General features: G+C 41.2%; 1 pseudogene; it reads right to left on the bottom strand.

Annotated features, from left to right (window-relative positions):
- Nucleotides 1–236: 236 nt before the first annotated feature.
- LOC102854674 lies at nucleotides 237–1032 on the bottom strand (annotated as a pseudogene).
- Nucleotides 1033–16920: the final 15888 nt, after the last annotated feature.

Below are 16920 nucleotides of genomic sequence, written 5' to 3'. Positions count from 1 at the left end.
GAAGTCTTGTGGAACCCTAGGTGATTTCTAAGTAAATGAGTAGACTGTTTGCATAACAATGAAAGAGTTTTTCTTTTTCTTTTCAAAGAGAAGAGTGAATGGGGGGGCAGGAAGTGGGTAGGGAGAAAAGTGTAACAATGAATGATTGGAAACCCTAAGTCTCTGTAAACTTTCATTAAAATTAATTTTTTTTCACAAATAACGATTTTTATTTGTAATTATTAAAAGGCTAAATTTTAAACAGATTCTTGAACTGGTGGCTCATAACCATCAGCTCGTTCAACTTTTGCACCTGTCTCATCTCCAGTAGCTTTTCCAGAGCTACCACCTTCACCATGAATTTCCATGAGTTTGCCCAATTCAAACTTGGGCTTCTTGAGCATTTTTACTTTCCTAACAAATACATCATGGAGAGGATAAATAGATTGGCAAGCCTTTTCTATGTCTTTTCCAATGCTGTCTGGAATCAATTTATTGACCACCTCTTTCAAGTCATTTGTCTGCACCTCTCAGGTCATGATTTCCATCATTTTCTTCCGGATTTGGCGGACCTGTTGGTGCTGAGCATAAGATGTCTTCCGAATCTGATTGTTGCGTTTTTTTTGTAAAACCAACACAAAATAGACGGAGCAAATAACCGTCGGTGGTTTTGACATCAACATGTGCTTCAATCATGGTCTGCCATTTTTTGACCATGGAGCACATTTTGTCGCGGGTAAGATCCATGCCATGGAAGTTGGTGAGGCAGTTTTTGCCTCGAACATCCTCAGTAATTAGCTTAAATTTTCTAAACGCAACTTCGTCATTTTGCAAATCAGCAAGGCTCACTTCAAAAACGCGACCCTTGAGTCCATCAGACGCAATTTTGGTTCCTTGAGTCCTTGTGACTAATGTCTTCCCAATATTTCTTATATTGAACATTGCTGGCACCTTTACATCATACCAATCTTTCTTAGAAAATGGATCAACCACTTTCTTCTTGGCTCCTTTTTTGCCACCTTTTGTAAGGCGCTTGTTCTTGCCGACCGCCATGGTGGTGCCGAAGGAACAAAAAGGTAAAATTAATTTTTTTAAAAATAAAAATAAAATATGCAGATACCAGTTCAGTACATTTTGGGTGGAGATACAAATTCTCAGTGGTCTTAAGTTCTGCCAGGAGGTAACTTTGAATAAAAGTCTAAAGGTATACTTCTGGAAAAAACTGACCACTGAAAAGCTATGTAGCAGTTCCACTCTGACACACAGTGGGGCTACTGTGGGCCAGATGAACTTGACAGTAACTGTTTGGGGTGTAAGATAAAAGAACACTCTCTTTCTATGGAAAGAGTGGAATGAAGCTGTTCTTATTACTTTGAGGAAAGCCAAGAGGAGAGGGGAAAACTAAAAATTAAAGAAAAACAAAATTAGAATCCTAATGATTTTGTGTACCTTTGTATTATCCTCATCCAAAGCCCAATTTACCTAGAGAAAATCCAGTGACATGAATTTTTTCCTTTATTATACACTCCTTTGTTGTGTGAATGTCAAGCAATCTCTGTGGCTTAAAATCAAGAAACCAGGGAAGGTTTCAGGGGGTTGTTAGCACCTGACTTGGACTTGAAGAACGCATAGGAAAAGGTGGAACATTCCAGAAAAGAAGAGGGATCTAACCAAGGGCAGAAACGTCCTAGAATGTTGTTGTTTGCTTGTTGTGATTTTTCCCCTAATAATTTGTTTATTTAAATTAGAAACCAAAGATTAATATTTAATTTTATTGTTACCTATCTTAAATCACTAAACTATATCCATATTTTCTTTGTGTTCTATTTCTCAAAGAATCAATATTATTATTGTTACTATTTTCTACATTTGGTTAGTTGTTCTTGTTAAGTGATCTAATGAACAACAGATCTGAACCTTGCCCTGTCCTGAGCCATCCTCATGATCTGACACGCTCGAACCTCTTGTAACAGTCACTATGTCAATTTCTCTTGTTCAGAGTCAGCCTTTCATTGACTCTACCTTTCCTAGAACCGAGCCTTTTTCTAAACACTGGGCCCTCCTGACAACATGCCCAAAGCTTGCAAGACAAAGCTTCACCATCCTTGCCTCCAAGGAGTACTCTGTTTGCACTTGCTCCAAGACAGATATAGATTCATTCTATTTCTAATCCTTGTGATTTCAATACTCTTTGTCAATACCACAATTCAAAGGCATAAATTATTCTTCTGTTATTTTTATTCATTATCCAACTCTCAAAAATACAGGAAGTAACTGAAAATACCATGACTTAGATCAGGATCACTTTGGTTTTTAAACTGACATCTTTGCTCTTTAGCACTTTAAAGAGGTTCTTGACAGCAGGATTTGCGGATTCAATGTATTTTTAATTGTGGATTCAAGTGAAGTAATTGACAATTTCAATTTTTCCTCCATCAATCATGATATCGTCTATTGGTCCAGTGTCCAATATTTTTGTTTTATTTTATATTGACTTATAAACCATGTTGAAGGCTCTAAGTTTTTTATCTTCTTCAGTAAATGCTCCAAGAGTTTATTAATCCTATCCCTCAAGGCGTCAGCTTAACATGTTCCCTTGTCCCCTGCTTTTCCTGTAAACTGGCCTCATGTGTTTTTACCCCAGTTGTGGGACTCTCCTTCTGGTGTGATGAGTACTCAGCTCGCTCCTGCTGACAGGGCGGCCGCTCCGCACACTTTACACATTACCTGGGTTGATTAGGACCTCTTACTATTTTCTCTCTTTTCTCATCTCCTCCTTTATGGATTCTTGTCATTGCTATTCTCTCTCCAGCAAATAATGGCCTATTGCATTTCCCTCAAGCATCGATCAAGACTCACAGCATCAAAACCTGTCAATCACTTAGCATGAAGTAGGTTCACAAAAAGGGCCCCAGTGCTCCCACCCAACACATTCCCGCCTCTGACTGTTCAGGGGCATTTTCTTTTATCTGACTGAATATCTAACCCAATAATCACAGTCTGATTTATAATAGGCCCAGTCCTAATGCTGGCTGCAATTAATTACATGCGTTCAATTTCATTGCAATTTATTTTCTCTTTGTACCTAACTTTTGAATTTCTTCTAAATAGAAAGAGTCTTATTCAGAAAGCCTGGCAGATTTGCCTCCAAGGCCTAAGATGATATTGATCAGTCAGGAGAATTCGTTCAGCTCACTTTAGAAGCAGTTCAGTTTCTGACAAGATGAGATGCAATGGATGGAAGGAAAACGGAATAGATTTAGGGGTGTTTATTATCTAAAGATCCCTGGTAGCACAGTGGGTAAGCACGTGCTGATAACCAAATGATTGCCAATGTAAACTCACCAGCTTCTCTGCGGGAGAAAGATGTGGCAATGTGTTTTCAGAAAGATGTACAACCTTAGAATCCACAGGGAATTGTTCTTTGGATCCCTAGGAATCAAAATCAACTCAATGTATTCGTTATCTAAGTATTAGTTATCTGCTGCCAGGTAACAATATGACCACAAACTTAGAAGCCTCTCAAGGAGATGGATTGACCACAGTGACTGCAGCAGTGGACACAGCATGGTAACAATTGTGCGGGTGGTACATGGCCAGTAATGATTTACTCTGTTATACACCATGTCACTATTAGTGAAAACCAACTCAACAGGTCATAAACAACAACTGGCTTTAAAAGACATACGTTTAATATCTCACGGTTTCTGTTGATCGGGACTGTGCATGACTGGGCTAGGTCCTCTTCCCACAGCTACAATGAAGATGTTGGTCAGCGGTACTGTATCATCTGAGGCTCGGAAAAAATCTGCTTCTCATATTGCCCAAGCTGCTGGAAGAATTCAGTTCCTTGTAGTTGGAGGGCTGTGATTTCAAAGCTTTTCCCCCCGAGTGTCAGTCAGCCTGCCCTCTGCTCCAAAAGGCCACACAGTCTCCTGTCATGTAAGACTTCCACATGAAGGCCTGCTGCTTCAGAGCCAAAAAGAGAGAGAGGTGGGAGCTACCATCCAAGCCAATGGCTTACTATACCCATGTGCACATGCCCTCAGACAGCCTGTCACCAACGTCACGTTAAAAGCAAATCCCAGGTCCAGACCACACTCCAAGTTAGAGGCTCACACAAGGAGGTGAGCATCAGGAGAGAGGGACTGGGGGGACCCCCTTAAGCATATGCTTGCCACAGAGTGAGAGAAATCTTCTTCATCAACAATTAAAACCAAATGCTGCCTCATTTTCAATATTCTAGTTTACTTTTACAGAGTGGAGATTTACATTCTGTCATCAAGCCCCTAGTTCAAAGCCACCTGAAATACCAATATTAGTACAAGAATCACCCAGTCACCAGCTTCAGTATTCCTGCACCACAATCACACCATATTCCTCTACTTAGCCTGTTTCTTTCAATCTGCTTAATTTTTTTAATTCTGTAAGCAAATGTTTATACATTGTATGAGCTTTTAATGCATTCTTACACATTTTGTCTTTAACCCTAATTATAATTGATGAATGTAATTCATTACCTTCAATGTCTGATCAACTCTTATAATGTATTACCTATCCCTTTACCCAACTTATCTATATAATAGTGTTGTGGTAAGAAGCTGTGCTGCAATCCTAAAGGAACATGGTTTGGATACACCAGCTGCTCTGTGGAAGAAGGATGGCCAATCTCCTTCCACACAATTTACTGCCTCTGAAAACCAGTTATGAGTCAGTTCCAACTCGACAGCACACATCAGTAACAACAATCTCCCTTCCCATCACCAGCAACTTTCCAAGACTGATTCCATCTGTGTATGCAAACCTTTCCTTTTATATTGGTGGTTATTGCCATAATTGCCCTTTTGCGACTGACTAATGTCACTCAGCCTAATTTGTTCTGGATTCATCCATATAATGCAGTCATTGTTTCTTGCCTTTTTTAAAAATTATTTAGTGCTCCATAATACCTTGTGTGAGTGTACCATAGTTTCTTTAGCCATTCGTGAATATTTGGGTTGTCTCTATCTTTGCTAATGTAAATAACGCTGCAATGAACATGGATGTATATGTATCTGTTTGTTTTGCAGCTCTTATTTCTCTGGGGTATATACCTGGTAGTGGGATTGCTGGATCAAACAGTGTTTCTATTCGCAACTTTCAAAGGCCATTCCAATCTGTTTTCCATAGTGGTTGTACAACTAGCAGTGTATAAGACTTTTAATCTTTAAATACAATTTCATTATAAATCAGAGTGGGAGGAGCCCTGGTGGTATAGCACGTGATGTGTGGTGCTACTAACCTAAAGGTCAGATGTTTTAATCCATCAGCTGCTATATAAGAGAAAGATGGGCAGTCTCCTCCTGATTTGATTAAATCCTTGGGGATGGAGGAAAAGTAGAATGGATCACACTCTACTCATTGGCAGTCGGTGTGTTTAGGTATACCTAAAAAAAAATAAAATTCATTGCTGTCAAGTTGCAACCAGCTCATAGCTGACACTCCAGTGGGTTTCCAGAGACTGTAAATTGCATAGGAGAGAGAGCACCCATTTTTCTCCCAAGGAGCATTCAATTTTCTCCCAAGGAGCAGCTGGGGGGTGGGTCAGACTGCACGCCTTCCTACAGACTACACCACCAGAGCTCCCACGTGGACTACCGTTGTTGTTAAGTCCTATCAAACTGACAAGGACTCATAGGGTCCCTGTGAACCGATTGGAAACCTTGCCTCACCATCTCTGTCATGCTCAGGTTCATTATCGTAGTTGTTGTGTCAATCAACCTCATTGAGGATCTTCCTCTCTTTCTGACCTTCTATGTTTTCAACATGTCTTCAGGCATACAATGTTGTTGTTAGGTGCCATCAAGTTGACTATGACTCACAGTGATCCTAAGAACAACATATCTGAGCCTTGCCCTCCCCTGCACCATGCTAACACTCTCCAGTGCACTGGAGTCCACATTTGCAGTCCCTGTGTCAGTCCCTCTTGTTGGGGGTTGTCCTTCCTCTCTCTGACCCTCCACTCTTCCCAACATGATGTTAGCATATTGCTGGTGGAGAGAGGTCGCAGCTCTCATGGAGTACTCCTGATTTATGGCATCCACGTGTGTGTGTGTGTGTGTGTGTGTGTGTGTGTGTGTGTGTGTGTGTCAGAGGACAGCCTTGCTCCACAGGATTTCCAGCAGCTGGTCTTCTGAAAGTATTTCTCAGGCCTTCCTTCCAGGAAGGAATCCAGCTCTGAGCGGATACAAGCCATCAACCTCTCAGCAGCTAAGGGCAATAAGCACATTTAGGAGAGTGGAGTTTTTCCTGAGTGCATTCATGGGGCATGCATTCACACGAGTCTGTGTGTGGTACTAAGCTCCAAGGCCCTGTAACAGAGATGATACATCCCCACTGAAGAAAAATGACAGTCAGAATAAGAAGACTAAGCCAATTTGTCACTTAATGCAAAGGCTGATTGTGCTGCAACAACAGCCCCACACTGGGATTGATTACAAACAAGATGACACTTCCCTGTGGGCTGCCTCGCACGTTATTATAAATAAATACCACTCGCTTTAGCATCTGCATGGCTGCCAAGGACAGATTACACCTCAGAGCCTGAGGAAGAGATCCCTGGGTGTACGACGGCCCTTCTCAACCCACCATCCGAGTGTGGCCTCGTGTGACACAGTGCCATAAATAAAATAAGGCTGGAGCAAAGCGCCACGAGGACCGAAAATGAACATCGAGCTTGACTGATATTAGAGATCATTTCTATGAAGGGTGTGCTTTGAAGTGTGGTCGGGTTTGCTCCCAGCTGCTGTGAGCGTTTTTGACTGTCCACTGCCACTGAGACCCAAGAGAACACTCTTGATTCCTGAGAGTATTTCCTGAAAATCAGAGATGGGTTTTCAAGATGGAAATAAATCTGTTAAATTTTTCAAATATCTCACTGCCCTTGCCCTGACTGTTCCCAATCTGTCATCCTAAGGTTTTCAAATAAATAAATAAAGTTATTTTAACCAAGGAAGATAGGATGACTGGGGTGTGGGTTTTTTATTTATTTATTCCCTATGCCTTGCTTCAGTGCAGGGTTAAATTTGATCTGTCTGTGAAAAAAAATAATCTTTTTCATTTCCCTGCCGATCTATTCTTTTTTTTTTTCTTCCTCTTTTTCTTCTCGACATTTTCTCCCCCTATCTCTTCGATCTTCCTCTCCATAAACACTGATGCGCACTGGACCGGTTTAGCCTCTTTTTCGATGTGACACGAGCGCTCTCTGGTGTCCAGAATGGAGAACAGCTCATCTCGTGCAGATTAAACGAGCATATTGGAAGAAACTACACAGCCGTTCCCCTATCTTTGGGCAAACACGGGAAGTATTGTCAAAATGAATAATTTATTAAACCACAATTGTTTATTGACTGCCCTTTCATTATTTACTTTTCACTTATTAAACACACTCTGCGGAATGCCTGGGTGTCAGCCCTTGGCCGACTTGCAGCTTCTTTCTGAGCCAGTGATGTACCAAACCCCATATACTTCTTTGCACACGAGACATTTTCGATCTCTTTTGTCAGGTCAGGGTCAAACTACAGTTGTACTGTGATGACTTTATCAATTCTCGGTTGATAGACTCTAAATGAAAAAATGCCTACTGCTGCCTCGTAGCTGCTTAAGAAGGAGGGTTATTTGTGTAATGTTCTGTCACTCTAGCAGATTCTGACAGACGCAGAGTCGAGTGAAATAAGAAAAAAGATGGGTTTTATGCCTTTTATTAGTCTCCCTGCCTTACAGCATGGAGCAGATGAGACCTGTGCCCGGGCTGCCCTTCCAAACTGACACAGGCAAGGGAGAAAAAGGTTCCCACCCCACTCAGAAGGTAGTAAGTGAGACTGACTTTAAGTTATCGTGCTAACTCTTGCCCTTCACCTAAACGTCAAAAGCACCCCGGGGCCGGTGGGAGGGGGGTTCTTCCCCCAAAGAGCACCTCAGATTCTGCAAGAGAAGCATCACTGCTCCTAGCCCTCTGCCCACTTTTAAAGGACATACATTTCAGAAAAGATGCATTAACTCAAAATAAAGAGAGAAGCAAGCAGATGTCTCAAAATGGAAGGGACGTTTTCTTTCAAAACTCAAATTTCAAAGTCTAAGCAAAAGCAAAACAAAAATGTAATAGATGCTGTGCCTATATTCAAACAAGATCACTTGCCTCTCTATTTCTCCCCGCCTCCTTTTTCTCTTTCTCTCTGCCTCTTTCAATTAACCCAAATTCAGCAAAATGGAGTCCATTCCAACTCATATCCAACTCATAGTAATTCTACAGTTGCCCACAGAGTTTCCAAACCTGCAAATCTTTATGGAAATAGCTTCCAAGAAAAAACCGTTTGGTTGACAGCTGAGCATTTTAACCACTGCAACACCATGGCTCTTTTTCCTGAAGTGAGTGTTAGTTTTCACTCCCAAATGACTCACTAGGGATTTATGTTTTCATACAAAGAGACTGCAGGCAAAGAAGTTGCAAACCCCCACCCCCACAGTAAATAAAATTTGAAATTTCTCCACATCACACTCCCTTCCGCAAACTAGATATTATTTTCAAGGAAGACTCACACCTCTATATTTTCTCTCAGAAAGCTAATACTCTAAGGCTCACCATGCTCAGCTGAGAAGATGTTGGGAGACCAAGGGTGGCAGGAACTGAATCGGGGAGAGGTGGAACCACCAGCAGATTTGCATAGGCAAAGCAAACCTGGTCTGTTGGCCTGAAGGATACAGCACGCTTTCACTACCAAGAGCCTTGGATTTTCAGTTGATCTGACCTTCTGAACTATGTCGTCGCTCTGGCTTTGTCAGGCAACTGGTGCTGTAGTTTTCACGTGTCACTTAAACCTATGAATCTTCATTTGTTTTTTTTCTTAAAGGTGACTGCTGCTTCCTTCTTTGTGGGATTAAACATATATATGAATGCCCAATGGAAAGCAGGGATAGGAAAGGAGGGAGAGGGGGTCAAGATTAATAAGTAAGGTGGGGAAAGGGAAAGGCAATATACAGTAAAGAGTTGATCAGATATGTTATTGTTGTTGTTTGTTGTTAAGTGACATCGAGTGACTTGTGACTCACAGCGACCCTATGTACAACAGCTCTGACTCCTGCTCTATTCTGTGCCAACCTCATCGTCTCTGACACACTCACCCTCATTACCACAGTCACTGAGTCAATCCGTCTCATCCAGGGTTTCCTCTCTTGTGCTGTCACAGATAGTACTTCATTTATTCCATTAACCAATTGTAATGAATGGCATAAAACAAAATATGTAGGAATGATTGAATGAGAAACCAATCTGATTTGAAAACGTTTGTTCAAATAAAAAAGTAGAAAATAAATTAATAAAATGTAAAAATGCCTATACAGCATGCATGTCAAGTACTGGACAAAATAAATGTGCAGCACGTGTATGAGGCCTTTGCTTTCTCTTTTCGTTTTCTCCTTTTTATCCCAAATAGAACTCTCAAGAAGAGAGTTGTCTTATATGTAAACTTTCTAAATTCTGCCAATCTTCCTTTATTTATTCAACAAACATCTATCAAATCCTGTCTAAGAGCCAGGTATTATGCGAGACTCTAGCAATTCAAATATGAAAAACAGGACCCTTGCTCTCTAGTAAGACAACAAAACAAAAATCATAAGCCCACTGTCGCTGAGTGAATTTCAGCTTGTAGACATTTCTTGGACAGAAGAAAACTGCTTCGTGGCGCCCCCAAGCGGTGAACCTCTAGGAAAGCCAACTACAACAAGTATCTGGTGAATTTGAACTGCTGACTTTGAAGTTAGCAGCCTAATGCCTAATTCACTGTGCCACCAGGGCTCCTTCTTTCTAGGAGGTGGTCATATATATTAATAATGTATATAATAAATTTTAAAAGCACTGTTACTATAGTTACACATTCAACTACTAACCAAAATGTTGGTGGTTCAAATCCCCCCCAAAGGCTCTGCAGGAGGAAAATCTGATCAAGTGCTTCCCTGAAGATTACAGGTGGGAAAACAAGATGAGGCAGTTCTCCTTTCATCTGGGGTTGCTATGAGTGGAAATTGACTTGACGTTACCAGACAGCAAGACTAATATAATCAAGCTGTTGTCAATTTATTTCTTTATTATTGTCACCAGAATAACTGGTATCACATATGGTCACAGGACAGACAGGAGATTCTCTTTGAGGAAGAACGCCCAGGGGTCCTAAAGAACCACAATTATTTTTCTTTTCATGGATCATTAATAAAATGCCTCATTTCATTCAGAGTGGCAAGTCTATATATTCTGAATGCTATTACCCTTTTAGGAATGATCACCCACTGCCACTGAGTCAGTTTTGACTCACACTTGCCCTCATCCGTTCTCCAAGCCTGTAAATATTTATGGGAGGAGACTTCCCATCTTCTTCCCACAGCAGATGGGTTTGAACTCCTGATCTTTCAGTTAGCAGCCCAATATATTATGTACTATGTCGTCAGGGCTCCGTATAAATGATAAAGGGGACTCAAAAAGCTTGAGAATTTTCTTGCTGTTGTCCATTTTCATTTTCCTATTCCCCATCCTGGAAATTAGTATAAGACATCAGGATAGAGAGGAGCTGGGGGGGCGGGGGGGGGGGGAAACGATCTTAAAAATGAATAAATATTCTAATTCACCAGATGCTCGCTGGAGAAGGAGGGGCAATCTCCTCTTGTGCCAGTCAGATCTGATTTGACGGTACACAACAAGAGAAAAATAAATAAATACAAAAAAGAGTGAGAAAAAAAATTAGTGCTTCATCAGAATAATGTTTATTAGGATAAACATTAGTGCTTCATCAGAACCTAAATTAAGCCCATTGCTGTTAAATCCATCCAATTCACGACTACTCCACATGCTAAAACGTACAACAGCGCCATGGGGTTTTCATGGCTGTATTATTTATCGAAGTAGATTAACCACGCTTTTCTTCCAAAGCACCTGTGCACAGATTCAGACTGTCAACTTTTCAATTAACAACTGAGTCCAAAACACTTGCATCACCCAGGGACCTTCTTCATCAGAATAATTTCAAAACTTTGAAAATTTTGAAATTTTAAAATCTGAGTCAGTCTGTGTCTCTGTTTCCTTAACTTCTATTTTAAAATTTAATATAAGAGCTCAATGGACCTCAGCTGCCTTTAGACCAGAGCTGAAGGGCGGCTCTTCAGTTAGTATCCGCCCAGGGCACCCAAGGAGCCACAGGAGAGACACAAGGACCAGGTGCACGTCAGAACACCAGAGATGGCAGCTCCACATGGATGGATATGGATCCTACTGTAAGAAGACATCTAGGCGATGAATGTGAGAGCTACTTCAGGGGAGCACTGGAGAGACCCATCATTCATGTCACAGGAAGGGAATGACATGAATAGAACTTTAGATGAGCATCTAGTTGTTTATTCTGAGCTTATTATGTGTGAAAGGTTGGGCATTTATTCCTATCATCAAGTCCTAAAATGGAAATTCAAGATTAACTACTATCAAGTTGAGACCTATTCATGGTAACCCCTTTCCAGGTCTCTGAGGCTATAAATCTTTATGGGAGGAGATAGCCCCCTCTCTTTCCCATGGAGACACTGGTGGACTTAAACACTGACCTTTCAGTTACCTTATGCTTTCAAAACTCTTTCCAAAATGGAAAATCTAATGGATAGGCTGTTACAATGAAAACACCAGGAGCAAGTCTCACTTTCATCCAGAGCCCAGACATTTAAAAAAATAAAACTGAGCCTCACACAGCACATTTTAAAAGGACACATGCCAGAAAAATCAGTAATTACCCTGGGGACCCAGTGATCCTTCAGATTACCCTGCTTCACTTTAAATGTCAGCAGTCAGTACGTATTCTCTCTGAATGACCAAGGCAAGCCCTCTGAGTTACACTCACTAATATTAAACTCCTTCCAGGGGATGCTGCACCCTCTCATACCCACTCCTAAATGTTCCAGTTAATAGAATGAAAATGTAGACATTAAAGAAACGATATGACCAAGTTGGAGATTACACGACTTCTCATGGATTAATATTCTAGAAAGTGACTGCATCTGAAATGTTTCTTTTCAGCCTTTCCATTAAACTATATTAAACAATGATTAGTTATTACCCTGACAATGTGGGATAGTACAGCTGTTAATAAAAAGGAAGATACAGAGGAAGAGAACCAAGGACCAAAAGTTGAGTGAGGCATTGTGGAACAATCAGGGGGAGGCCTGGTCCACGTGGAGAAGTTGTTGTTGTTGTTGTTAAGTACCATCAAGTCATGTACAATTCATAGTGACCCTATTAATAACATTTCTGAGCTCTGTCCTATCTTGTGCCATCCCCACAATCTCTGACACACTCAAGCCCATTTCTGCAGTCGTTGTGTCAATCCAAATGATTGAGAGTCTTCCTCTCTTTCCTTATCCCTCCACCTTTCCAAGCATAATGCCCCTTTCAAAGAAATAACCTCTCCTAGCAATATGCTCAAAGTACGTGAAACTAAGTTTCATCAGCTTTGCCTCCAAGGAGCACTCTGGCTGCACCTTCTCCCAGTCATATCTGTTTGTTCTCTTGGCTATCTATGGGACCTTGTTTACTCTTCTCCAGTATCACAGTTCAAAAGCATCGATTCTTCTTCTGTCATCCTAATTCATTGTCCAACTCCCAGATGCATAGCAAGTGACTACAAAGACCACGGCCTGAATCAGGTGCACCTCAGCCTTCGAACTGCCCTACTGCTCCTCAAAAATTTTGAGAGATTCCTGACTGCAGACTTTCCCAGTGCAAGTTGTCTCCTGATCTCCTGACTGCTGATGCCACGTATATTGACTGTGGATCTAAATAAGATGAAGTCATCAACAATCTGAGTCTTTTCTCTGTCTATCGTGATGTTGACTCTCAGTACAGTGGCAAGGATTTTTGTTTTCTTGACACTGAGATGCAATCTGTACTGAAGGTAGAGGAGCAGAGAGAAAGGCAGAAAAGATGCTTCTAGGGTACTCAGTTCAGCCTTAAAACTTCTCTTAGCCCACTCCTGCTCTGCCTCCCTGATCCTATGTCTGATTACAAATTTGTGTTACTATTTTGAAATCAATTATTAAAGCTGGGTGTTGAATATATCCAACGAAGCTCTGATGGAACAGTCCGTTGAAGTTGTGCTACTAACTGCCACTCATAGGCGACACCTCTTTGGTGGTTCACGTGGGTTTTGTAGCTATGAGTCAGTTCTGACTTGAAGGCAATGAGGGCGTTGTGTGGGAGTTTTCTTTCTTTTGTCAATTTTATTTTATTGCTACTTTTTTCATTAAAAGGGTTTTTTTCCCTCATGTACATTGTCTTTCAAACATTCCTTTGTTCACATTGTGTTTCATGCTATCATTTCTAGACATTGTGTCTTATAAAATTAATCACCATTGATCTATGCCCACTACTACCCCATCTTTATTATTATTATTATTATTATTATTATTTTTACCCCATCTTTTTCCGATCTGACTGGATCTTTCCTAATTCCTTCAACCCCTTCCCTCCACGCACCAAACTCTGTAACTTCATGACTTCCCCCTTACTCCACACCCAGCCCCATCCCCTCCTCCCCTTCTCTCTTTGAATGGGATTGGTTTTGAGATTGAATATGCTCAAGCCTAAGGAAATAGCAGTGGGAAGTTGCAAATCGAGACCTTTCAAACATTCTGAAAATCCCTACTGTCACATAATCCGTGATCAGATGCCATCGCAAATTAAATGGTCAAAAGTTAATTTTCAGAAGGGTATACTTTCTTCAAAGCAAAGCAAGAAAAAAGGAGACACAGAGAGAGAGAGAGTAAATAAACCCTCAACAGGCAATGTTTCTTATCTAGAGAAACTGTCCTCCCAGTAAGTGCACTGTCCACCCTGGTTAGAAGTTCCAGAGTGCCTATTACCATAAACCCAAGCACTTTTCATTATTTTTATCAGAGAAGTGGGGGACCCTTTCACTGGTAAGTGCTGTGAAATTTCCTGAGCAATGATGCTGAGTGCAAGAAGGTGTTACATTGCCTCCTTCCTCCTGCCTCTGGGCCATAAAGTACTCTCAGGAGAACCATGACTGTTGGGTTAGAATGATGTGAGGGCAAGGAAAACGGTGGCCAAGGGTTGGTAAAGACCCCTATAAATGACCCCCACACCATCTTTTCAAAAAGACCTTTCACTCACACCGCAGCAAAAGGATTTTTGATGAGCTTGGAGAGAGGCAAGTAATACAATTGTCTGACAATAGCCTGAGCTTTCTTCTACACCCTCTGTAGGGATCTATTAAACAAACAGGAAATGGAAAGAGAAGCTCAGTGTATGATGAATGTCAGTTACTATTACTTTTTATGAAACTCTTCTGGAATGGCCTTGGGTACAGAGTGGTATGTAACAAGGTAAATACATAAATAAACAATCACCTGCATTCCAAGGTTATTTGCCTCAGCACACTTTGTGAACTTGTTGAGACTCGGTGAGGTTGCAAGAGAGATTCTAGCTGGAATGGAATATGAACTTGTCACTATGCCAATATCCTGAGCAAAACAAAAAAGATTTGTGGCTCCTGTCTGGGAGATCTGATGGATTAGGGTGTTAGAGTCTTCACTTGTTGGTAAAGGAAAAAGAATACTCAAAGTCCCTTGCCCTGAGTGTTTGCATTTTAACTTTTATGGATGGTTTTATTCTGATTTGGAGAGTCTATTAGACCGGACACTCGACAGGTAAGTAATGGGGATATGTGAAGTCACACATGGTCCTGATCATAATAAAAGAGCGACACGTCCTTGTGGGAAAATCTTTGGTAACAAATCACAGACTTCCAAACAAGTGATAATACTGATTTTTTTTTTCTAACTTGGTGCCTCTTTTTACACCTAAAGCCATCTCCAAACATTTTACAGCCTTGTAGTAAGGGTCTCACACCCGTCTTTTGGGGTGCAGTCATACCGGGGCAGCCTCTGCCAAAAAGGGAGCATGTTTCAGAACGAAAAGATACTCTCTAATTTTCTTCCTTTAAGGGCATTTCTGGGTGAGAACAGAATTGGATTAACAAACAGTATGGTGCTGAGGACAAGTCTCATAAGACATTAGGGGTTGGTCATTCGGCCCTCACTGCCAGACTCCCGGTTCACAGGGTATAAACCGAGGAGAACGGGTTTAGCTACACGTCCCAGCTGGCTGGCACCATGTGCGCATGCGTGGTGGGAGCCTTTGATATATGAGACTATGCCAGGCCTTAACAAAAGGTCTGAGGTCGTGTTTAACAACTGTTGGGCGGTCCCTGGTTGTACAGTTAGCACACTCAGCTGCCAAGTGATAGGTTGGAAGTTCCACTCCTTTTTGAGAAGAAAATCTTGGCAATCAAATTTAAAAAAAAAAAAAACCACCAACCTTTGAATACCATAGAATCCTACTCCGAGGCACATCACAAACCTGACAAAGCCATGAGTCAGAGCTGACTCTAGGGCAGAGGACTATACATCTGGATAGGGTCCCTGGCCTTGAGGTGCTTAAGCACTCAGTTGCTAGCCAAAAGGTTGGCAGTTTGAACCCACAGGAGAAAGATGTGGCAGTCTGCGCCCTAAAAGCTTTACAGCCTTGAAAGCACCGGAGGTTGTTCTATTCGGTGGTGTAAGGCTGCAGAAAGTGCTGAAATCCACTCTATGGCATGAGTTCGGTTTTCTCGCTTTGGTTTGTTTTATACATACCGATCTCAAAAATAGTTCTTACACTTTATAAAATGGGGGGAGGGGAAATGCAAGTTATAAAGTAATATACAGCATGGTCACATTTGGGTGAAATTTTTTATCTGTTGAGAAAAGACAGGCAAATAGAACGATTTACACAACAGATACTAACAAAGATTATCTCTAAAGAGTAGTATCTTTAGTGATTTTTAAGTGTTTCAATGTTTAACGATTTTGTATCATTTTGTAATCAGAAAATAATCAGAAGCTGTTTCTATTTTGAACTTCTTAGTTGCACGGACTCAATCCACTAACTACTCCATGAGAGAAAGACGGACAGTTTAGGGGGGTCAGATATAAGTTGGTTCTAACTCAAAGGCATCTAACAAGTATGAGCTAGGAAAAAGAGATGAGGATCAAATGTTCATGAAAATTAATTTCTGATTCCCCATGTTGTTGTTTCTTGGGGGCAAGGATTCAGAAGCTTTGTCTGACAAACTTTGGGCGTGTTGCCAGAAGGGATCAGTCCTTGGAGACAGACATCATGTTTGGGAGGGTGGAGGGACAGCACAGGAGAGGAAGATCCTCGATGAGATGGATTGATTCAGTGGCTAGGGTAATAGGGGTAGGTATGTCAGAGACAATAAGGTTGGCTCAGGATAAAGCAAGGTTCAGAGCTGTTGTACATAGGGTCTCAATGAGTCAAAGGCAACTCGACGGTACATAACAACAACAATGTTGTTGTTGTTGTTATTGTTAGATGAATAGCTTCTCTTGGTAAAAGTATGAGAGATGAAACATCACTATCTTTGCTTCCAAGGAGCATTCAGGCTGCACTTTATCCAAAACATATCTGTTCTTTTGGCATTGCATGGGATATTCAGTACTCTTTGACACCACAATTCAAAAGCATCAATTCTTTTTCTATACATCTTTATTAATTGTCCAGCTGTCAGATTCATAACAGGTAATAAAAAAAATTAGCCTGAGTCAGGTGTTTTTTGTTTTTTTGCTTTTTTTTCACTCAGGTGCTCTTTGGTCTTCAGACTGACATGGCTCCAGGACAACAATGAAGTCACCTGCTGACCTGTGGCTGCAGAGCCTGAGGCCTCCATGGGTAACCAGGAAAGCCTGATTTCCCGTGATAGCCCTAAAGCTATCATTAATAGCATGTAGCACAGAATCTTCACCTTTTCTGATTTGTTTCTTTGCCTTCATTTTGCCAACTGTACTAAAAGACAT

Source organism: Elephantulus edwardii, unplaced genomic scaffold (genome assembly GCF_000299155.1).
Source record: "Elephantulus edwardii isolate Elephantulus edwardi_28Jun2011 unplaced genomic scaffold, EleEdw1.0 scaffold00053, whole genome shotgun sequence".
Classification (NCBI taxonomy): Eukaryota; Metazoa; Chordata; class Mammalia; order Macroscelidea; family Macroscelididae; genus Elephantulus; species Elephantulus edwardii.
The sequence above is the reverse complement of the archived record's forward strand: the minus strand, read 5'-3'. Positions and strand labels throughout refer to the sequence as shown.